The 17179-nt window shown below is 50.4% G+C and overlaps 1 protein-coding gene across 2 annotated transcripts in view; it reads right to left on the bottom strand.

Annotated features, from left to right (window-relative positions):
- Nucleotides 1-16419, bottom strand: part of ME2 (malic enzyme 2) — an 87119-nt gene extending 70700 nt beyond the window's left edge. Inside the window, exon 1 of one of the 2 annotated variants that reach the window (XM_075343242.1) lies at nucleotides 16333-16419. The gene's annotated coding sequence lies outside the window, so the exon portion shown is untranslated. The remainder of the gene's footprint in view (nucleotides 1-16332) is intronic. The other variant, XM_075343257.1, reaches the window with a different exon arrangement.
- Nucleotides 16420-17179: the final 760 nt, after the last annotated feature.

Raw genomic sequence — 17179 nt, 5'->3', positions numbered from 1 at the left:
TCGGATCCGGACCTTCAGTGGGTGGCTCGAGGGTCTCCAGACCCGGGGGTCCACACGGTCCCGCCGATCTAAAAGGGGTTGGCGGTTTGGGGGGACGTAGGTGTACGGCCGGAGCAGTGTTTGAGTTTGTGACGCCACCCACGGGTTGTGGTGAACGTGGACACCACCACTGCAGTTACAGGGCACCCGGGGGAGATGTTGCGCAGCAAGTTGATAACCCCTCCGTGGGTAGGGATGGTGGCCCCGGGACCCGTTGTGGGAGTAGTTGGGCGGTGCAGGGAGATGGGCGGCCGGAGGGCACTGATGTACTCACTATTAGTAAACACACACGAGTCTCTGGTAAACCAAGGTGATGGTGGTAGGTGCCCGCAGACGGCTGCAGTCTGGTCTCCCACCTGGTTGGTGGTCTCTGCCTTTCTCCTGCACCTGTTTGTGTGATGGTGGACTACCTGCGCTTGCAACTACAGGAGTCCGCTCCCCGGCTTTTGATTGTCAAAGGAGTCCTTTGCCCGCAGACGCTGGCCCGTGAGATCTCTCTGCCGTGGCGGTGGCTTTCTATCCCCCTTGTTGAGCTGTTGTCTTCAATCAGGGCTTTGGGTGGGACAGGACCTCTAGTCCTGGCCGCAATCAGTTAATTAGCTAGCCCCCAGTAGCTTCTGGACCTAGCTACAGGGTCTGAGTACCCCCCTTTGTTCTCCGGTTTCCGAGTTGGTTCCCTGGGTCGGTACCGGCGGGCCACTACCCTGTTCCGGTCCACCACGGTTCCACCGAGCAGTCTTCCTGGCTCCTGCAGGCAGAGGCTTCAGTTTGCCTCCTAGCCAAAGGTGCCCGGGCTCCTACCCTGGCACCTGTCAGTCTGCTACAGGCCTGTCACACAGGCCTGACCGCCTCCACTGAACTCTCAAACTCGACTCCCAAACTCGACTGTTTACTTTTTCCTGCCTCAGGCTCTCTGAACTCCTCGGTGGACGCGTGGCCAACCGCCTGGCTCTGCCCCATGGTGTGTCCATCAAGCACTGAGGGAGGTGATTAGGGTTTTAAGTGTTTGGCTGCTGACACCTTGTTAGGGGACTGGTGTAAAGCGGAGCCCTATCTGTGACCACCTGGCCCGGCCAGGGCGTCACATAATGACTATATAATATATAGGAATAGATCACTCTGTGTGTAATGACTCTATATAATATATAGGAATAGATCCCTCTGTGTCTAATGACTCTATATAATATATAGGAATAGATCACTCTGTGTATAATGACTATATAATATATAGGAATAGATCCCTCTGTGTCTAATGATTCTATATAATATATAGGAATAGATCCCTCTGTGTCTAATGACTCTATATAATATATAGGAATAGATCGCTCTGTGTATAATGACTATATAATATATAGGAATAGATCCCTCTGTGTGTAATGACTCTATATATGCGTTTCCCTTTTTATACTGAACTACTGAAATAAATTAACTTTTTGATGATATTCTAATTTATTGTATTGAGATGCACCTTTATATTAGTGTACAACCACTCAAAATCTGAGACGGAAATGAACACTCCAGGAAAAACCTTTTACCATTAGTGGGGATCCCCAACTGATTGTGGAGCAATGACATATCTTCATAAGATGCGATCGCTTACTAATATGGGAAAACCCATTTTGACTTAAAGGGGTTTTCCATTTCCAGATTGCCCCTGTCCCTTGCAGTATGTTTTTGTTTTGTTTTTTTTTAATAAAAACAAAAAAATAAAACAAAAGGGCCTTACTCACTCTTCCCAGGTGCAGTGCTGAGTCTCCATCACTGCTCCTATTGTCTGTTATTGCCTGCAGTGCCAACATTTTGACAGCGCTGCAGCCAATCAATTAGCTCTGTGACTCATGCAGTTATCTTCATTGGCTGCAGTGTTGTTGGCATTAGCTCTGCAGGTAATAACCGAGGCCTAGGAAAGTAGTGCAGGACCAGGGGAGAATGAATATAGCCGTTTTTGTTTTTTATTTTTAAATAATGGGCAGACGAGGCAAGGGGTTTGCAGATACCCTAAGGAGTAAGGCCCTGTGCGCACTAGAAAATGGAATTTTTTTAAGAAAATTCCGCAGGCTCTTAAAGATTTCCGTACCTGCGGGAAAACACCGCAAAAAATCCGCACCGAAATCCGCATACGGTATGTTGCGTATTGTTGTGGATTTGCCACAGGTTGTTCCCTGCGGGATTTCACAGTTCTCCCCGCTCCTGCTGTCCGTGGTGCTGAAGTCTCCGGGCCGTGCTTTTGTTCTGCGCGGCTGCCTCCGGCGCTCTGCTGTTTGCAGGTCAGCTCACTTCACTGGCGTCCTGATCCTCACAGTGAATAGTCATGGTCTATGGCGCTCGCTGTGAGTGCCAGGTGTAGCAGAGTTGAAAGCGTCGTGGGACATCTTGTGGATTACGTCAGACATGGAGGGCTGTTATTAGGGGGTTAATAAAGTGGTGAAAGAGGGGGATTTTTTGTCTTTTATTTCAAATAAAGGATTTTTGGGGTGTTTCTGCTTATTTACTTTCACTTAAAGTTTAGTGATGAGGGGGTGTCATATAGACGCCTGCCATCACTAAACTAGGACTTAGTGGCAGCTATGGGCTGTGCCACTAACTCCATCATTAGCCCAATTGCCGCCGCATCACGGCAACGGGAAGAGATGGGAAAAGTCCGGGGCTGTCACATCTAATGGATGCGGCAACTCCGGGTGGCTGCTGGCTTTAAAAAAAGAGCAGTTTTACTTTTACTTTTATTTTCTCTCTGGCTGAAATGGAAATGTGTGTGCAGGATTTTAATGGTACTACTGCTATAAAAAAAAAAAAAAAAAAAAAAAAAAAAAAGGTACTGAAAAAAAAGAAAGCAATAGCTTAAGGCTATGTACGCACGCTGCGGTTTTTGCCTACTTTTTGCACATTTTTGGGTGCAGTTTTGGTCTCAAAACTGCATGAATTTCCTTTCCCAACAAAGTCAAAGAGATTTCATTTTTGCTGTCCGCACATTGCAGGTTTTTTTTAGCTGCGTTTTTGTGGTGACCACTGCAGCATGTCAATTCTTTTTGAGTTTTTCATCCATTGAATGCATTGCACAAAAACGCAGCAAAATAACGCATCAAAAAAATGCGCAAAAACACATGCTTTTTTGATGCGTTTTTCCTGTGGGTGCGTTTGTGTGTTTTTTTTGGAGCCAAAAAAACTGCATTTTTGTGGTCAGAAAAAGATGCAGCATGCGGACATAGCCTTAAGGATATGTGCGCACTTACCGGATTTTGCCGCGGATTTTCCGCGGATTTGCTGCATGTTTCGCAGCAGAAAATGTTCATAACATCTCTGCAGTGAATCACCAGCAAATCCTATGGAGAAAAAAAATCCTGTGCGCACTGGGCGGAATTTGACAGCTGCATGTTTTGCTGCGGGAATCCCGCAGCAAAAACAAGTGCATGTCACTTCTTTTCCGCACATCGCTGCGGGATTTCACTCCATTGACTCCAATGTAATCGTGAAATCCCGCAGGGAATAACGCAGGAAGCAAATTCTGTGCGGTTCACCGCGTTTTCCTGCGTTATTCCCTGCGGTATTTCGCGGTTTACCTCCGGTAATGTGCATCGCCTGTCTGCGGTTTTGCAGGGAAGTGATGTCATTACAGGAAGAGGAAGCCGTGCAGAGTAAACACACACATACATCACAGACACAGAACACATCACACACACACACACATCACAGACACAGACACATAGAACACACATAGAAAGAAAACAGAAATATAGGAAAAAAAGAACGTGGGCTCCGCTGCATATTTACCTTCCAGCCGAGGTAAGCACACAGCGGCGGCCCGGTATTCTCAGGCTGGGGAGGGAGAGGGGCAGGGATAATGTCCCCTGCCTCACTCCCCCTCCCGTAGCCGAGAATATCAGCCGCAGCTGCCCCGGCACTGTCGCATGCATTATGCGGCACTACCGGCGTGTCCTCGGCTCTTCTTGCCACCGTGTAGCAGTGGTGGCAAGGTAATACAAGGGGTTAATGGTGATGGGGGACCACCGCCATTAACCCCAGGCTTGATAATGGCAGCGTCTGTGACAGCTGACATGATCAACCCGTAAGTAAAGTGAAAAAAACACACACAGAAAAATCCTTTATTTTAAATAAAACAAACAAGCCTCGTTCACCATTTTATTAACCCCCCCAAACAAAGCTCCGGCGTAATCCACAGCTCCGGCGTCCTGCACTGCTGACATCCAGCCGCGACTGTCACAGACACAGGCTGAATGCAGCAGACAGCAGAGGTAATTACCGGTCATTTCCCACGGCCGGTAATGTGAACTCACTGCCGACCGTGGGAAATGCAGCGATCTGTCTGTCTGTCTATCTATCCCTCTATCTATCTATCTATCTATCCCTCTGTCTATCTATCTATCCCTCTATCTATTCTTCTGTCTATCTACTATCTCAGAATTAAATGACTTTTTTTTTTTTTTTTTTCAATGTGCTTTATTGCATTGAATGCAATAAAGCACATCCCAACCCGCACGCGGCAAAACCGCGGCAATACCGCGAATAATACCGCGGTAAAACCACAGCAAACTGCGGCAAACCGCATGCGGTTTTAGGGTGCGGTTTCCCGCAGTTTTTTACCGCGGGTGCGGTAATCTTTGAGGGCATGCGGAATTTTCTCAAGAAAATTCCATTTCCCAGTGCGCACAGAGCAGGCTGTTTTATATGCTGCGATATCATGACAGATATCGCTAGCGTGCGTACCCGCCCCCATCGGTTGTGCAACACGGGCAAATTGCTGCCCGTGGCGCACAGCATCGCGCGGACCCGTCACACTACTTACCTGCCTAGCGACATCGTTGTGACCGGCGAACCGCCTCCTTTCTAAGGGGGCAGTTCGTTCAGCGTCACAGCGACGTCACAGCAGTATCACAGAACCGCCGCCCAATAGAAGCGGAGGGGCGGAGATGAGCGGGACGTAACATCCCGCCCACCTCTTTCCTTCCGCACTGCTGGCGGCCGCAGGTAAGGTGAGGCTCCTCGTTCCTGCGGTGTCACACAGAGCGATGTGTGCTGCCGCAGGAACGACGAACAACATCGCTAGCTGCAGCAGCAATAATTGAGAGTAGGGGGTGATGTCACCGATGAGCGATTTTGAACGTTTTTGCGACGATGCAAAATCGCTCATAGGTGTCAAACGCAACAACATCGCTAAAGCGGCCGGATGTGCGTCACAAATTCCGTGACCCCAAACGAGATCGCTTGAGCGATGTCGCAGCATGTAAAGCCACCTTTAATCAATTTTCCTGCCCACTCATGTCTCAGAGTAAATACTGTAAGGCCCTGTGCGCACACTGCGTTTTTTGGTGCAGTTTGTTGTCCTAAACTGCATGCAGTCCTTCCCCAGCAAAGTCTATGAGATTTCAGAAAGGCTGTGCGCACGTTGCTTCTTTTTTGCCTGCAGTTTTGGTTGCAGAAAAGAGAAGCAGCAGGTTACTTCTTTTCTGAGTTTTTCCCTGCGTTCTGACATTGACAATATTAAAAAAAAAAAAATGCAGGGGCAAAAACGCACCAAAACACGGCAAAAATACACGTTTTGATGTGTTTTTTTGGCCAGAGGTGTGTTTTTCGCTAGAGAAACAAAACTGCAGTGTGCGCACATATCCTTAGAGACATGTCATCGACGACCGCGACGACATCGACGACCGCGACGACATCGACGACCGCAACGACATCGACGACCGCAACGACATCGACGACCGCGACGACATCGACGACCGCGACGACATCGACGACCGCGACGACATCGACGACCGCGACGACATCGACGACATCGACGACCGCGACGACATCGACGACCGCGACGACATCGACGACCGCGACGACCGCGACGACCGCAACGACCGCGACGACATCGACGACCGCGACGACATCGACGACCGCAACGACATCGACGACCGCAACGACATCGACGACCGCAACGACATCGACGACCGCAACGACATCGACGACCGCAACGACATCGACGACCGCAACGACATCGACGACCGCAACGACATCGACGACCGCAACGACATCGACGACCGCAACGACATCGACGACCGCAACGACATCGACGACCGCAACGACATCGACGACCGCAACGACATCGACGACCGCAACGACATCGACGACCGCAACGACATCGACGACCGCAACGACATCGACGACCGCAACGACATCGACGACCGCAACGACATCGACGACCGCAACAACCGCGGCGACCGCGGTCATGAGACCTGATAATGGACTCATCAGGTCTCAAGACATATCTGAAATAGATATGACAACAGAATGAAGTGCTGCCAGTATGACCCAAGAACTTACTGAAGGACAAATAAAATGTAAAATGAGGGGTCTTCATATATAGGAATAGGGGAAGATTAACAGTAATACTTTCATTGTTGCCCATATCAACCAATTACAGCTCAGCTTTCATTTTGTATTCTGAATTTAAACAATGAAAGCTACATTGTGATTGGTTGCTACGGCCAACACAGATAGTATCTTACTAAAACAGCCCTTAGCAACCAATCACAGCTTACCTTTCATTTTGTATTGTGCTGTTGAATAATGAAAGAAGTGCTGTGATTGGTTACAACGGACAACACAACAAAGACTATTACTTGAGACTGGTTTTATAAATCTTCCCCACAGAGTGTAAGCTCTTTAAGGTTTAGCAGTAATGAGTGTGACATCTGTAGCCGGGATATACACTGACAGGATCTAGTCCCAGCAGAATAAGACATGGCACACCATAATGCCTCATCTGCAATGTCAGGCTGACCTGGATAGGAAAGATTCTTGATTTAAGAAGTCATAACCATTAAGGCTGCTTTCACACATCCGTTTTTTGCGTAGCGGCAGAAAAAAATGCAACCTTTTTTTGGTGCCGGTTGCGTTTTTTTCCGCGTAGACTTTTATTAGCGCCGTATTGTGCCGCATGGCCTTGCGTTGTGTCCGTTTTTTTGCCGGATGCGGTATATTTAGCCCATGCGGCGGGCGGATGGAACGTTGCCTGGCACGTTTTTTTGTGCGGCGAAAAAAACGCATCGCACCGGAGCAATATACAATGCAAGCCTATGGCCGCCGGATGCGGGTTTTTTTGCACTGCGCATGCTCAGTATCAAGCCGCATCAGTCAAAAAACGGATGGGCCGCATGGAAAAAACGTATGCAACGGATCCGTTTTTTTTCGCCGCATCGGTTGCATAGGTTTTTGAGCCGGATTGAGTCGCACTGCAAAAACCGGATGTGTGAAAGCAGCTTAACAGATGCAAACAGTGCAGAGGTGCAATGTATATGTACAGATGTAGCAGAGATGACTTTATGAGACTAGATCTGTGATAAGCGTGCCGTGACTGGGTCTAATATGGCAGCTCTGGCTCATAAATGTCAACAGGGTAAAACTGCAATACCAGGCATTGCCAAAGGTGGCGCTGTATCTAGGGAAAACAAAAATAATTGTCACGCTAGGTATGGGGGAATAGCGGATGAAAGGTGGAAAAAGTGGGGGTGGTGGAGAGAGGGAAACCCTGTCTCTAAGGAAGGGGGAAGTTAGTGACCCCTGGTAAAACCTACTGCGCGCCCATGGCTCCCCTGACATACCTAGATAGCTTCAGCACCTATGTGCCAATCAAGATACCTAGGCCCTGGCTGACCCAGAAATAGCCCTAGGAAGGGACTGGACGGGATGTGCACTTGTCAACTCCATTAAGACCTAAATAAAACAAACAGGGTGGACAACTTATCTGCAAGATGACTTTGGGAGAATAACAGCAACATACAACGTGTTACGACAGGAGATTTCAAGCCGACTGATTGCAATCTGGACAGTATAGGAGTGAACTCTATCACCGGCAACAAACCAAGGAGAAAAGCAGGTACCGTGTTTTTCGGATTATAAGACGCATCTTAAAACCCAAATGTAGTTTACCAGGGGGGGGGGGGTGGAGGGTAAAAGGGGGTAAACAGAGGCAGGGGTAATGCCTTGCGGTGTGCTGCAGGCGGCATTGCTCTGTGCCAGGGCTGTGGGTGCAGCATTGCTCAGTGCGGCGTGGTTCTGTGCTGGGGCTGTGGGCAGAACGCCGCTTTCTGCCAAGGCTGCTCTGTGCGGCGGGTGATGAGGAAAGGCCATTCTCAAGATGTCAGCTGTAAGGCCTTCAAATAATGGCGCCCAGAGTCGGTGCGTGTACAGATGGAGCTCTCGACTCAAGCTCTCATCTGCGCATGCACCCACTCCAGATGCCATTTCTTTGAAGCGCACACTGCCAACATATCGACTCCAGCTGTCATTTCTTTGAAGCACACACTGCCAACATATAGACTTGGGCTGCCATTTCTTTGAAGCACCGCTGACATCTTCAGAATGGCCCATTCCTCACCATCTGCCGCACAGCAGAGACGTGTCCACAACCCCAGCACAGAGCAATGCCCGCAGTGCGCATCTGGACCCCCCTTTGCACCACCCGCAGCACTGCCGTACTCCAGCACCACCCCAGCCTCCTGTGACCACCGCTGCTGCCCCCCCCTCTCTGTTAAGACACCACTGGATTATAAAACAGACCCCATATTTTTTTACCTTTTTTTTTACTCTAAATTTGGGGTGCGTCTGATAATCCGATGCGTCTTATAAAACAAAAAATATGATATATAGACACAGGGATTGGGGATACGGATTCACAGCTGAACTGCCAAGATATCTGCAAAGTCCAAAAGGGAAAAGTTAACCCTAACATGCAAGATACATAGAATTCCATTCACACAAAGGAAAACACACTAGAATATCAAGAAGCAGCGAGTGCGGCCAAACACAGCGACCTTCTGCAGCCAGACACCACAGGGTTGTCTGTCAACCAAGACAATAATGCCCAAAACCTATAAACCCTCCAATTAAATATTAATGACTATAATTATGATTTAAAGGGGATGTCCGATCATAAAAGTTAAGGAGGCCAATGCCAGACACCCGCAGCTGTTATCAGCTCCAAAGACTCTAGATGAAATAACGCGGCGGCCATTCCTGGGTATTGCACCGGATCTCCCATCACTTGAAGGAGGTGAAGTAATTGGGAGCAGCAAATAAATAATGCACACAGCTCTGTACACTGATTACATCCAGGCGCCCCGAGAGCTAACAACAGCTGATCGATGGGGATTTCGGCCCTGACGAATGGAATACTAATGACGCTCAGGTCATCAATACGTCAGCCGTAAAGTGATACCTAATGCGTTAGCATTGCTATTTGGAGAACATATGGCCCGATTTATTATTGAACAATGGCTTTTCTATTGTCTTAAGGTTTTTTTATGGGGGGTTTTTTCCAACTGTTTTTAATTCACCAACTGCAAAGTTTTAAAAAGTCAAAACATTTGCGCAAATGTCTGCCCCCCCCCCCCCCCTATGGATCTTATGTACATCTGGAATTCTTGCACAAATTATATGAAATTGGACGTTTTACGCTAAAAATTTACAAGAAAACATTTTTAAAGACAAAAACAAAAAACATGACGTGCGCAATTTTAGAGAATATAGTGCAATAAAATATCAATAAGAACAATGAATATCACAAGACACAAAAAATGAAATGAGAAACTACAAATGATGATTGGGACCCCCTGGCCCTTGCGGGGTTTACCTCAAGCTGGACTTTTTTAAGAACTAGAATTTGATGAAAAGGGACATCATATTTTCTGACAAGTAATGTCAGACACATCCCCCGGCCTGCAACTGTCCAGATCCCAAGGGGGAAGTATTGATGGCTGCACAGGACACCTTTGAAGGCATAAGATTCATATAACAAGAAGCCATTGAAAGACCCAAACTAGAGAGGTAACCAAAGACACCCAAAGCCCTCCACACCCTGATCCTAACAAAAGAGGATGGAGAGGCAAATGGTAAGAAGATGGGGGAGGAAAAGTTATCCTGTGTCAAAGCATCAATCCAGGGTTTTGGGTTGGGTTTTTTCCAGCGCTTTTAGTGTTCCCTTCTCCCTGTCATATGCTCACGTTCCGTCGGCTTCATACTTTTTCAGCACTGTGACAGTCCCACGGGATCACCTGTAACCTCTGATTGGCTGGAAGTCAGAAGTTATATCACAAGGGCTCAATGCAAGTTTGTCAGAGCCAGAACGGGGCCATGACGAGGCTCTCATAGACTTGCATTGAGTTGTGACCTTTGGCGCGCTTCATGAAACACTGGAGCTAACGGCAGGTCACAAATCACAGGAGACTGACCGGAGCAATGCTGGAAAAAGATGAAATTTAAAAGCACAGCTCCAGCAGTGCAATAAAAAACCCAAAAAAACAAAACTCCGCAAACAACAATAAAGGATCTATCAGCTCTCCCAGGTGGGGTAGCGTATAGAGGACGCGTCCTGTGCGCGGTGCAGCCTATAGAGGACGCGTCCTGTGCGCGGTGCAGCCTATAGAGGACGCGTCCTGTGCGCGGTGCAGCCTATAGAGGACGCGTCCTGTGCGCGGTGCAGCCTATAGAGGACGCGTCCTGTGCGCGGTGCAGCCTATAGAGGACGCGTCCTGTGCGCGGTGCAGTCTATAGAGGACGCGTCCTGTGCGCGGTGCAGTCTATAGAGGACGCGTCCTGTGCGCGGTGCAGTCTATAGAGGACGCGTCCTGTGCGCGGTGCAGTCTATAGAGGACGCGTCCTGTGCGCGGTGCAGTCTATAGAGGACGCGTCCTGTGCGCGGTGCAGTCTATAGAGGACGCGTCCTGTGCGCGGTGCAGTCTATAGAGGATGTGTCCTGTGTGGTGTAGTATACAGAGGATGTGTCCTGTGTGGTGCAGTCTATGGAGGATGTCTCCTGTGTGTATAGAGGATGTCTCCTATATGGTGTAGTATATAGCGGATGTCTCCTGTGTGGTGTAGTATGGAGGATGTGTCAATTCTCATGGCATTAATTTTAGCAAATGTTCTTTTTCTTTTCCGGTTACTCCAGGTCTGTTATTCTTCTTGTAAATTATTTATGAATTGACATTAAGTGTTGCGCACCGACACTGTGTGATCAGACACATTATTCCTATATGTTAGGAGCAGCACAGTGCAGAGATCTGGGCTGTGTTTTGCAGATTATCAGGGATTCTCTTCTCCTTCTTTTCTGTCCACTCAAAAAAGTGACATTTTGGGACTATCCCTCAGACCCGCAGTGACTGGCTGCTCGGGGCGGCCTCCCCTCCCGTGTGTTTGTTCTGGTTTTGAAGTCATTGCACAATTCAGGGCGCCCGGTCCGTGCACAAGCTACTTATTAAATCCAGGTTATCTGATGATATCTGGCACCGATCGCAGTCATGTGACCCTGTGATGTCAGCACTGACGTATTATAAGATTCAGGAGTCATCACCAATGGATACGACGACACTGGGAAACTGGGTGACAAACACAAAGGTGCAGTAAGAAATTAGGAGAAAACAGAAACAGCGCCACCCACGTGCATAGGCCAAGACTGGTATTGCAAGTTTAATGTCAAAGCTGCAGTTCCAGGTTAAGCTAGGGACAAGAGAGGCGGCGATTCTGGAAGGAAAAAATCGTGCGTAAAAATAAAATATCATCAGTTTCTGAATTTTGGAGGAAATGATCTTTAACAAATTCTTAAAAGCTCAGCATCTCGCGTGCAGCTCCTACAACTCTGCTCATCCGTCACTTCATTGTGCATGTGATGTCTTGCGAAACAGCGGTCAGCACTAGAGGAACCCTGACACCCCTGCCGCCCCCCGACAACCCCTGCCGCCCCCCGACAACCCCTGCCGCCCCCCGACAACCCCTGCCGCGCCCCGACAACCCCTGCCGCGCCCCCGACAACCCCTGCCGCCCCCCCGACAACCCCTGCCGCCCCCCCGACAACCCCTGCCGCCCCCCCGACAACCCCTGCCGCCCCCCCGACAACCCCTGCCGCCCCCCCGACAACCCCTGCCGCCCCCCCGACAACCCCTGCCGCCCCCCCGACAACCCCTGCCGCCCCCCGACAACCCCTGCCGCCCCCCGACAACCCCTGCCGCCCCCCGACAACCCCTGCCGCCCTCCGCCGCCCCCCGACAACCCCTGCCGCCCTCCGCCACCCCTCTATGGACTAGGAAAATTAGTACAAAGCAGGATAGTACCAATGCAGCGACTTCTATGGACCAGTGCATGGTGGGAGTTGTAGTCTTGCATCAGCTCACACAGCCTGTTTGTGACTATGGGCATCTGGGGGCGGCAGTTGTAGGGCGGATTTATTATTACTGTTGCACAATGATCTATACGGCCAGGCAGATGTGTGCGGCATAAACACTAACAGATGGCAGCGCAGCCTCTGCCCCCAAACACAGGAGACTGAGGATATCAGTACTGCAGCATAATAATAAGTCTGCACCATGTGGGACTACAAGCCTCAGCATGCCCTGGATGTCAGTGCGTGCTGGGAGCACCTGCAGGGCGGGGGCCGGGTATAGAGGGGCAATGATGGCGCCACAATAACCGCCATAGTCTGTGGCAAAGGGAAATGTCAGAAGTAGCTGCAGCATCACTGAGCCGCCCGGCTGCCAACCACAAATGTCACATCACGAGGAGGGAGCAGAATGATGGCTGCTGAGAGAGTATCGCACGTGCTGGGATCAGATACATCAGCTTGGCAGATGGTTTCACACAATAGGTATCTAAGCCTAACAACTGATACCAGCTGCTGGGTATCTAAACTTATCTTGGTGTGATACTAATACCATCTATAGGTTGGATCTGTGACGCCCTGGACTAGCTAGTCACATAGTGCCCCGCACAACACCGGTCCCCTAAAAAGGTGTCATCAGCCAACCACAAAAACCTAGTCACCTCCCTCAGTGCTTGATGGACACACCAGGGGGCGGAGCCAGGCGGTTGGCACGCCCACCGAGAAGTTCAGAGGGCCTGAGGCAGGAAAACAGTCGAGTCTGAGTCTAGTCGGAGTGAGGAGTGGAGGAGGTGAGGCCTGTGAGACAGGCCGGTGACAGTCCGACAGGTGTGAGGGTCGTAGCCCGAACACCTTGGCTAGGAGGCAAGCGGTGGCCTCAGCCTGCAGGAGCCGGAAAGACGGCTCGGTGGAACCGGGACAGGGTAGCGGCCCGCCGGTACCGACCCGGGGAACCGACTCAGAAAACGGAGCACACCGGGGGGTACTCAGACCCTGAAACAAGGTCCAGAATCCACTGGACTGAGTTAATTAACTGATTGCAGTCTGGACTATAGGTCCTTTCCCACCTAAGTCCCGACTGAAGACAACAGCCCACCGAGGGGGATAGAAAGCCACCGCACAGGCAGAGAGATCCCACAGGCCAGCATCTGCGGGCAAAAGGGCTCTCCCGACATCCACAAAGCCGGGGAGCGGACTCCCGTCGCTGAAGCGCAGGCAGTTTACGCATACACTACACGGTGCAGGAGAAAGGCAGAGACCACCATCAATTTGGTTTACCAGTGACTTGTGTGTGTCAATAACAGTGAGTACAACAGTGCCCTCCGGCCACGCGCTGCCCTGCACCGCCCAGCTACTTCTCCCCAACGGGTCCTGGGGCCATCACCCCTGCCCACGGAGGGGTTACCTTCTGGCTGCATAACCATCTCCCCCGGGTGCCCCATAACTGCAGCGGTGGTGTCTACCTTCACCACGTCCCGTGGGTGGCGTCACGAACTCAAGCGCGGCTCCGGCCATACACCTACCTACCACCCCCCACCGAAAGCGCCAGCATCCCCTTTCAGAGCGAAGTGACCCCGGGTCAAGCCACCCACCAACGAGTCCGGATCCGAGCGGCTCGGCTGTAGCCGAGTAAGGGGCGGTACAGATCTAACACCCGCTGGGCCGATGTATCCCGAGCCCGTCACGGGACACCACCTGCCGGGCCGATGTATCCCGAGCCCGTCACGGGACACCACCTGCCGGGCCGATGTATCCGAGCCCGTCACGGGACACCACCTGCCGGGCCGATGTATCCGAGCCCGTCACGGGACACCACCTGCCGGGCCGATGTATCCGAGCCCGTCACGGGACACCACCTGCCGGGCCGATGTATCCGAGCCCGTCACGGGACACCACCTGCCGGGCCGATGTATCCGAGCCAGTCACGGGACACCACCTGCCGGGCCGATGTATCCGAGCCCGTCACGGGACACCACCTGCTGGGCTGATGTATCCGAGCCCGTCACGGGACACCACCTGCCGGGCCGATGTATATGAGACTAAAATGTGATACTTCTTGCTGTTCTGATGTATCTGAGCCATTGATGTGATACCACCTGCTGTATATAAGTATGTCATCAGATATCATCTGCCAGGCTCATTTATCTATGCTGGAGATATGGAGATGGTATCACAATAGATACAGGATACATCAGCTGGACAGGTGGTGTCATATGCTAGGCTTAGATACATCAGCTCAGCAGATTATATCACGCCAAAGACTTATATGTTACCCAGCAGATGGTATCACATACAATAGGCTTAGATACATTAGCTCTGCAGATGGTATCAAACAATAGCAACATATTGTGTGATACATCTGTCAATTTAATGTATCACACCTTGGAGGCTTAGATACAAGGCTCAGAAGACCGTATAATACCTTCCAAGCTTAGATACAAAGCTCAGAAGACCGTATAATACCTTCCAAGCTTAGATACACGGCTCTGCAGCCCATATCACACCTTGTAAGCTTACACAGCTCAGCAGCCCATATCACATCTTGTAAGCTTAGATACACGGCTCAGCAGCCCATATCACATCTTGTAAGCTTACACAGCTCAGCAGCCCATATCACATCTTGTAAGCTTAGATACAAGGCTCAGCAGCCCATATCAGACCTTGAAAGCTTAGATACACAGCTCAGCAGCCCATATCAGACCTTGAAAGCTTAGATACACAGCTCAGCAGCCCATATCACATATTGTAAGCTTAGATACACGGCTCAGCAGCCCATATCACACCTTGTAAGGTTAGATACACGGCTCAGCAGCCCATATCACACCTTGTAAGCTTAGATACACGGCTCAGCAGCCCATATCACACCTTGTAAGCTTAGATACACGGCTCAGCAACCCATATCACACCTTGTAAGCTTAGATACAAGGCTCAGCAACCCATATCACACCTTGTAAGCTTAGATACAAGGCTCAGCAGCCCATATCACACCTTGTAAGCTTAGATACAAGGCTCAGCAGCCCATATCACACCTTGTAAGGTTAGATACACGGCTCAGCAGCCCATATCACACCTTGTAAGCTTAGATACAAGGCTCAGCAGCCCATATCACACCTTGTAAGCTTAGATACAAGGCTCAGTAGCCCATATCACACCTTGTAAGCTTAGATACACGGCTCAGCAGCCCATATCACACCTTGTAAGCTTAGATACATGGCTCAGCAGCCCATATCACATCTTGTAAGGTTAGATACACGGCTCAGCAGCCCATATCACACCTTGTAAGCTTAGATACACGGCTCAGCAGCCCATATCACATCTTGTAAGGTTAGATACAAGGCTCAGCAGCCCATATCACACCTTGTAAGCTTAGATACAAGGCTCAGCAGCCCATATCACACCTTGTAAGCTTAGATACAAGGCTCAGTAGCCCATATCACACCTTGTAAGGTTAGATACACGGCTCAGCAGCCCATATCACACCTTGTAAGCTTAGATACAAGGCTCAGCAGCCCATATCACACCTTGTAAGCTTAGATACAAGGCTCAGTAGCCCATATCACACCTTGTAAGCTTAGATACACGGCTCAGCAGCCCATATCACACCTTGTAAGCTTAGATACATGGCTCAGCAGCCCATATCACATCTTGTAAGGTTAGATACACGGCTCAGCAGCCCATATCACACCTTGTAAGCTTAGATACACGGCTCAGCAGCCCATATCACATCTTGTAAGGTTAGATACAAGGCTCAGCAGCCCATATCACACCTTGTAAGCTTAGATACAAGGCTCAGCAGCCCATATCACACCTTGTAAGCTTAGATACACGGCTCAGCAGCCCATATCACACCTTGTAAGCTTAGATACACGGCTCAGCAGCCCATATCACATCTTGTAAGGTTAGATACAAGGCTCAGCAGCCCAATACACACTTTGTAAGCTTAGATACACGGCTCCACAAACAGTATCACACATAAACATCACACTGCCTTACATGCCTACTGTGTGACAGCCCCTGGCCTCCCCTGGGTCATGCTGGGACTTGTATTCCCGGCACATGGAGGACCTAGCTTGGAATCAGCCCCCTGCACTGCTCAGGTGGGGTCACTTCCTGCAGAGCCAGGACCGGCAGCATCTTACCTGCAGCTGCGGACGAGTGCAGGAGACGAGAGGACCGGCCGGCAGAGGAGGAGGACGCGCAGGAAAGGAGGAAGCGCAGCCTCACCAGCGGCGGCCGCACAGAGCAGCACAGCATGGGGACAGGGGGCGGGGCACTGGGAGGAGAGGGGACGGGGCACTGAGGGGAGGGGGCGGGGCACTGAGGACAGGGGGCGGTGTACAGAACGCGCTGCTGATTGGGACCAAAGGAAGCGCCGATACACGTGTAAGGCTGCAGTTCCACACTCCGCCGCTGTCCGCCCGGCGCTGTTGAGCAGCTCTCATACCTCTCAGTCTTGGATACTCCGTTCCGTTCATTATCGAGCCTCCCCGGACTTCAGGTATTAGCCCATCAGCTGCTGAGAAGAGAGAAAGAGGTCATTATTGAGCCTCCCCGGACTCCAGGTATTAGCCCATCAGCTGCTGAGAAGAGAGAAAGAGGTCATTATTGAGCCTCCCCGGACTTCAGGTATTAGCCCATCAGCTGCTGAGAAGAGAGAAAGAGAGGTTATTATTGAGCCTCCCCGGACTCCAGGTATTAGCCCATCAGCTGCTGAGAAGAGAGAAAGAGAGGTTATTATTGAGCCTCCCCGGACTCCAGGTATTAGCCCATCAGCTGCTGAGAAGAGAGAAACAGAGGTTATTATTGAGCCTCCCCGGACTCCAGGTATTAGCCCATCAGCTGCTGAGAAGAGAGAAACAGAGGTTATTATTGAGCCTCCCCGGACTCCAGGTATTAGCCCATCAGCTGCTGAGAAGAGAGAAAGAGAGGTTATTATTGAGCCTCCCCGGACTCCAGGTATTAGCCCATGCCCATCAGCTGCTGAGA

Source organism: Anomaloglossus baeobatrachus, chromosome 1, assembly GCF_048569485.1.
Source record: "Anomaloglossus baeobatrachus isolate aAnoBae1 chromosome 1, aAnoBae1.hap1, whole genome shotgun sequence".
Lineage (NCBI taxonomy): Eukaryota > Metazoa > Chordata > Amphibia > Anura > Aromobatidae > Anomaloglossus > Anomaloglossus baeobatrachus.
Note: the sequence above shows the minus strand (reverse complement) of the source record. Positions and strands in the feature narration are given on the sequence as shown.